General features: G+C 44.7%; 1 long non-coding RNA gene across 1 annotated transcript; it reads left to right on the top strand.

Annotated features, from left to right (window-relative positions):
* Nucleotides 1-1,180: 1,180 nt before the first annotated feature.
* On the top strand, nt 1,181-6,434 carry LOC125758457 (uncharacterized). The gene is made up of 3 exons (XR_007416090.1): nt 1,181-1,960; nt 2,026-2,076; nt 6,357-6,434. It is a non-coding gene; the product is annotated as an uncharacterized LOC125758457 (long non-coding RNA).
* Nucleotides 6,435-7,029: the final 595 nt, after the last annotated feature.

Genomic DNA, 7,029 nt, shown 5'->3' with positions numbered 1-7,029 from the left:
GGAACGTCTTGCGCTGAGGTAACACCATTCTCCTGGCGTATTGTAAAAGCTTACGTTTCTAAAACGGGCAAGAGACGGTCAGTGGGAAAGAGGAACGTAGTATCCATTCGTTTTACAAAATTGCTGACAGGAAGGAAAAGTAGCTTTACCATGGGATTACAGTGTCAGCCCTCTTTTATATTTCACGACCAAGAACGCTGCGCTGGCCTGTTCCCAAGTGAAAGTCATAATTCACTCGGAAGATCCTTGCGTAAACACGAAGCGCGAATCATGCTGTTTCACAACCAAGTTCAACAAGGTTTCAACTTTCAACAAGCTTTCAACAAAGTCAAATAAAAGGGTCTGTTGGCACAGCGGCTGCACTTGAAGCGCGTACGTATACAGGTGCGAATAAGCTACAGCACGAAGCGTATTGTTGACGCATTATCGACGCATTTTGGGCATTTTTCCTTACTGTCCAGTTAGGAGTTCGCGTGTTTACTTCATGCTGCAGGTTAGATCGATACTGTGACGGCTAGTGCTAGTTAGTTAGGGTCCTTGTCGCCTGCTCACTGGTTCACGTCAGTGTTGGAAGCAGATCAAAACTTTAAAATCCTTTCAACAACCGGCGTATTCATTATTTTAATGCGCAGCCACGTTCTAGCGTCAGCTGCTTAAACAACACCAACCTGCCGATAAGGAGTTTTCAACCCTATTAAGGCGAAAGCCTTCACTGTCTCGTTGATCGGTTTTTTTAGCGAAATACGGCAGGCGAATGCAGTTGTACAAAAAAACCCACATGGACCTATGCAACTGTTGACCTCAGGGTTTGACGTCATCGAGTGACGTCATAATGACGTACCAGATGGTGTAATTTTGGGCCGTCATCAAATAATGCTTCTAGCTTGGCGACGTCATCGAATGGTATCGTCGCTTGGTCAAAGGTGCACCAATCCCGCAGGCCGTTCAAGACTACATGGGGTGCAAAAGTTTAAGGTGGAGAAGAACGATGCAATCGACTTGGAACGTCAAAGTAATTTAATGCGTGTCTCTCACATTGCGGTTCGTTGTGTCTTGCGAGGAGTCTTATCCCCGATTTACAAGTTGATGCATCACCAAGTGTTCAGCAGGCTTTCGCCTTCCGGTGTTACAGAGTGTAATATGCTACTGAACATTTTCGGATGTGAAAACATGAGTAGGTACACTCTTATTCAAGTACCGTATAACGTCCGGCACATAAACGGCCCATTTTTATACCACCACAACGTACTGCATATAAGCGGCCCTTCAATCGCCATTAAGCGTGACAAATTCTGCGGTGACGGATTGGGCCCGCTATATGCGGCCGCGAGCGGTCGCAACGCTTATATGGAGCCCGAGGCGGAAATGGCTCGAGCGGGCGCAACGCTTATATGGGGCCCGACGCGAAAGGCGGACGCAACGCTTATATACAGAGCCCCGCCTCCCTGACCTTCGCCTGTGTGAAAAGCCACAAATACGTTTTATTTTTAATAAAAATTATGGCCTGTAGCATATCACGACACTGCTGCCACCTACATTCTTTTTGGTTTAGACTGTAAGCTAACAGTTGCAACAGGTCTCGTACTGCCGGAGCACCACCAGCTTCCCGTGAACACATGTGTGCCGCGCTTACATGTTTATCGTGTATTGTGTGCGTTTATTGCGTGCTTATCGTACGCGACATTCGTCGACTGGGCATTTTCCGCGTGTTGGGGCGTTCTCCTGCCTTGATCCAGTGGCGGATGATGGTCGTTGTTCGTTGCCACTCAACACAGCCTCACGGGACGCACAGCTTTGTGTCCGCGCTCAAAAGTGCTTTCTTGCTTCGTTCATCGATTACTCACGTTGATCGAGTGTACTTCCGAAGACAATCCGCGTCCGAGTGTTTTGACAAGCGGCGACCGCGGTTCCACAGGAGCGGAAGCTTGAGCCTTTTGACGAGCGACTGTGCCAAACTTGGGTAAGTTGAAGAAGGTCGCTGAACTACGTAACTTTGTTACTTTATTGCATGACAACTGTTTGCAGTAACCGTCGTGTTGGCACAGCGAGGATGATCAACAGATACCCGATAGGCAGGTATGTTTTGTGCTTTGGGTGCTCTTATATACACCACCATAAATGACATGTTTGAAGGATGCGCATTGCGCTACGCAATCTTATGCTTCGATCATGCAGGCCTCGTGTCGTTGTGCTGTTATTCCTTGACTGTTTACTGTACGAGGTCATCGCTTGAGAGTGTTTCTAGAATCCCTTGTCGCCGTTAGAAAGTGTGTGCTTTTAAACACATGGGGTCGTCCCATAATGTTTTCACTGTGGTGATGCGAGAGTTCACCAAACTCGGCAATAACACGCAAAATTATCACAAGACTGGGGACGTGATACAGGGGCGTAGCCAAGGGGGGTGTTGGGGGGGTTCAACCCCCCCCCCCCGAAATTTTTCAGTTTTGCTTGCGTATATAGGCACGCACACATACAAACGCACGCACGAACATACATAAAGTATGGTTGAACCCCCCCCCCCCCCGAAAAAAATTTCTGGCTACGCCCCTGACGTGATAGCAAAACACACAGCCCTGACACGCGCACACGATGATGGATATGTTTTCGTGGTTGCGTCCCCGAGCTTTTCGCCAGAAATCCATGCAGTTGTTTTGTGGTTAGGATTTTAACCTAGCTGCCTCATAAATGTTTCAAAGGAGCTCACTCGAAGTAATGTATTTGAGTGAATTACGTTACGTACTGGTACTAAGTGCACACTCCAACAAATGCGTACTTAATGTGAAGAAGCACATGTTTATATCAAATAGTGTTAGTAGACGAATATGTCAATTCAATTAGGTTATTTTAAGCTAACACATGCTACTCTTTGTTTCAATATTGTGTGTTTGAGAAAATATGCGTGAGCTCGTGTTCTGCCATTATATATTTTTTCTTAGCATCTTTAAGCACACGAGGTTCTCTATCACAAATAACTTAGATTGTGCTCATGTTGCGAGAATGTTGCTTTATTGTGTGGTGCTTTAAGTTATTGTATTTTCACGCTTTTTTTTTACTTAGCATAGTACCAATATTGCTCCCTTACTTAAATGCATAACCAAGGTTTAGTATGCAGTGATTTAGGGTTTATTGAGCTTTGTAAGGTCATAAATTAAAAGAAAAAGATCTCAATTCTCATATATGTTTCCAGAAGTTCACAGAAAGTTGGAAAATATTATCGGTTTTGTGAAGGCCTTACATAACTTAAAATGAAATCAAATTGACAGCTCAACTCTACAAGACAAACTACACGGGAATTCGCTTTAGAGAACCAAAAGTTTGTTCCCTGAATGGCTTACATTCATGATGCAATACAATATGCATGGCTCATTCCCACCTCACACCAAGTGCACATGGACCACACACACTCTTTCATTTTTTTTATATTTCGATAAAAGTGTGCATATCGTTATTTTCATGTGGATCGCCCATAGGGCTATGTGCATATTTCGGGTATTCCTTACAGTCTTGGGCATTAACTAGTTACTAGTAACGCATTACCGGTAACTGTTACTTTTTTCGGTAACTTGTAACTGTAAGTAGTTACTTTTAATTTATAGGAACTTGTAACGGTAACACTGTTACTTTTTTACAGAGTAACTGTAATGGGAAATACCGTTACAGTTACTTTCCCATATCCTCTCCACCTTTCATCTTTCCACAGCACGGCTCCCCTACCAATTTAGGGGTGGAGGTCGCTTAGAGAATTATCTACCCTGCAGAAGACCGAGGTCAGCAGTCAGTCTTTAACACAACTTAAGTTTACTTGTAAACTACATGTCGTAAGTCAATCATGTTGGAACTGAACAACTTGCTAAATTCAAGTAGTTTTTTTTTTCCGGCGTATATATGTCCTTTTTGTCACTTGAGCTTCTAGCTCGGTTCTTGGTGTACCGGTGGAACATCACGACGCCAAGTTTATATTCTCCTTCGTCCGAGGCTGCGCAATAATCGTGTTTGACTGACGGCTAGAAAGCAGCAGAGCGCGAAACGGTTGAGAGGCACAAATACTGTGAACTAAGTAATTTTTCAAAACCTCTTTGAAACTAATTGTAAAAGGTTTACTCCAACTTAATACAACAATTATTAACAAAATCACATGGACGTTTTGCCTCCTATGCATGTGACATCCTCAGTATACACTGGCAACAAGAAAAAGAAAAGGAAAGAAAGAAAAAAATTTGCGGAGATCGACCAGTGTCCCATACGTCCGTGTAAACCAGTAGGGGAATGTGGTTGTTGCATGTTATAGTCGGATACAACTTTAGAAGTCAGCGGCATTTTCTCCTCAAAGGCAGATGAACACAAGCCTGCACCAATGGGCGCGCACTCGGGACGGACATCATGAGCGGGATGGCGGTGGCTTCGCCTTTGGAGAACATCGGCGCGTGCATGAGCGGGACTATTTCTTTTCTTTAGTCTCTCCTGACTTCTTAAGTTGTATCCGACTATAGTTACTATATATGCTACGACATGGCTCCTAAAGGTGCCATATACAGTAACTATATTGCAAGCCGACGCGTCGCGGCGAATGAACCGCGATTCCAGGAGTTTCCTTCCCCTCACCTTCGTTCACGAGCCAGCGTCGTCACAGTGTTTACGTCAAAGCTATGCCCTGTTCTCCGGAAGTGTTAAACAAGCTCCGTCTTAGAATGCGTTGCATGAGTTGCTTTAACAACATCTTGTTTGCCTTCTTTAAGCCTCGTTGATTCTTTCCTTCCCGTTTCGCCGATGCAAGTCGCGTCGCAATGCCCGCATCGGGCTTGTATATCACCCTACTCTGATCATCCAGCAGGTGTGCAATCTTTGGGTTTCGCGAACACATGCCCCAGAGTATAACGGGACTTAGAAACGGTTTGTATGCCCAGCGGACGCAAAGCTAACCGAACAGGGTCTGATACACCTTGAACATATATATGGAACAGAGACAATGGACGTCGTCTTCATTCGTCACACACTCTCCGTTGCTATTTGCATGCGCTTCTGGGTGTCGTTAATAGACATCCTATGATACTGCTGTCGTTCTAGTGCATCAACCACATTTTCCATTTTGAGTATCAGAGGACATTTGTTATTATTATTTGCAAATAAATTCCCTTTTTCACCAACGGTGCATGAACAACAAAATTGATGCAACAAAATGAGGTGTACACAACAAATGCTTGTGTTTGGCCCCCTATTAGGTTTACTTCGTCTAGGGTTTTACCACGTGCAATTTGACTGCCCGCATGCCTTCATACATATTTAATAAATGAATTCTATCGTTTGGTTTGTAATCTATTATTTATTTTATACAGTAACGGAAAAGTAGCGACGTTACTTCGTCACAGTAACTGCAACAAAGTAACGACGTTACTTGTCACAGTAAGTGTAACTGTAACAGGTTACTTTTGGAAACTCTGTAACTGTAACTGTAACAGTTACTTTAACAGAGCCAATGACTTCACCCATCAAGCACGTGTTTTTCAGACACCCCTCTCAATATCACTTAAATTCCACATGTGGGCTTGCTTTAAAAGTACGCCGCCCGCTTTCCCCGCCTGTAGTTGCCTTATCCACCATCTTCTGCAGCCCTTTGTGAGGGCTAGACGTGCCGCCCTTCTGCAGCCTTTCCAAGTGGCTTTCATACTCCACTCTTTTTTTTTTGCCTTTGACGGCTCTCGCTCAGTAGACCCCCCCCCCCCTTTTCCATTTTTTTTCTTTTTTTCTCTCCTTTTTCTTGCTTTTTTTTTCCTTCTTTGCAGCTCCCCTTACTTCTGAGATGAGAGGCCTGAGCGCCGTTGCAAACTTTCTTGAAATGATGTGGCAAGGGCTACACTCCTCTCTCTAGTTTTCTCTTTCCAGGCAGCAATTACCAACAGCGACAAGCACCACCGCTAGACATGACGTCAACACTAACCCTTTAAAACTAACACGCCAAGGATGACAAGGTGCCTTCGATAAAGATAGGTCCCCCTATGGAAACGTCGGCCAGCCTGTCTGAGGCACTTTCTCCTGTTTGAAACCTATCCCACTTTTTTGGCTTAGGTAACTGTAACACTGTTACATTTTACTGGTAACGTGCCCATGACTGATTGCTTACTGTGTACATGTGTGAATGTTGAACACGCAATGGCACTCTTTCAATAGTCTGCAAGTGGCTGGTCCACTAATACCTGTTCTTATTGCACCCTGATCCCTTCATTCAAGGATCGATCTCTTTAATATATGAATATAGACTTGCCTGAAGGACATGTTTGGTACTCACTATCTGTGTGTGGTTGGGTTTGTCTTGAGTGAAAATCAACATTTCCTTGTGGTATCTATTATGCATGTATCAGCGATGAGAGCTGTTCATGGCACCGACACAGAGGACAGATTGCAGTACAAGATAGGAGCATACTTCCTGCAAGCCCGGGCAAGCCATAATGAGTGGTAGGCATTTCTTTTCATCACTAGATTGCGACAGTTTGGACACATAGCACCTATAGACCTTATGCAAAATCTGCTGCCATCTAGCGGCCGCTGTGTGCATTTCCGCCATGTTGAAGGCTAAGCGCGCTCCGCATGTAGACAAGGAGCGTACATATCAACGTGTGGCGGCTGATAAGAACGAAAATGCCAACATATTTTCGAGTGCTGTGTTGCTGAGATTGAGGAAATTGGGATGCTGAAAGAAGGTTTGCAGGAACCAAGCCTCCATGTTAGTACATTTCCTCGTGGCCGACGAGAATCAGCAGATCGTTCCGTTGCTTCGGTTACTGCTTACGACTAACGCCGTGTTTCCGTTCGCCGTTAATATATGTGGTATGTGACAGCATCGGCACTCATCAGAGAACACTCTTTCATGTCATGCCAGAACAAGAAAGTTTTCGCACCGTGTGCTTGCTGCAGGCACAAACCCGCTTCGTGTACGAGCTTCAAAGCTGCATCGCGGCTACTCGCGCATGCCTGCGCTGCTGTTGATATTAGCTTGTTTATTAAATTGCGATAACAATTACATGTTAGACAGAT

The sequence above is a fragment of the Rhipicephalus sanguineus genome, chromosome 5, assembly GCF_013339695.2.
Source record: "Rhipicephalus sanguineus isolate Rsan-2018 chromosome 5, BIME_Rsan_1.4, whole genome shotgun sequence".
NCBI classification, from domain to species: domain Eukaryota; kingdom Metazoa; phylum Arthropoda; class Arachnida; order Ixodida; family Ixodidae; genus Rhipicephalus; species Rhipicephalus sanguineus.
The sequence above is the reverse complement of the archived record's forward strand: the minus strand, read 5'-3'. Positions and strand labels throughout refer to the sequence as shown.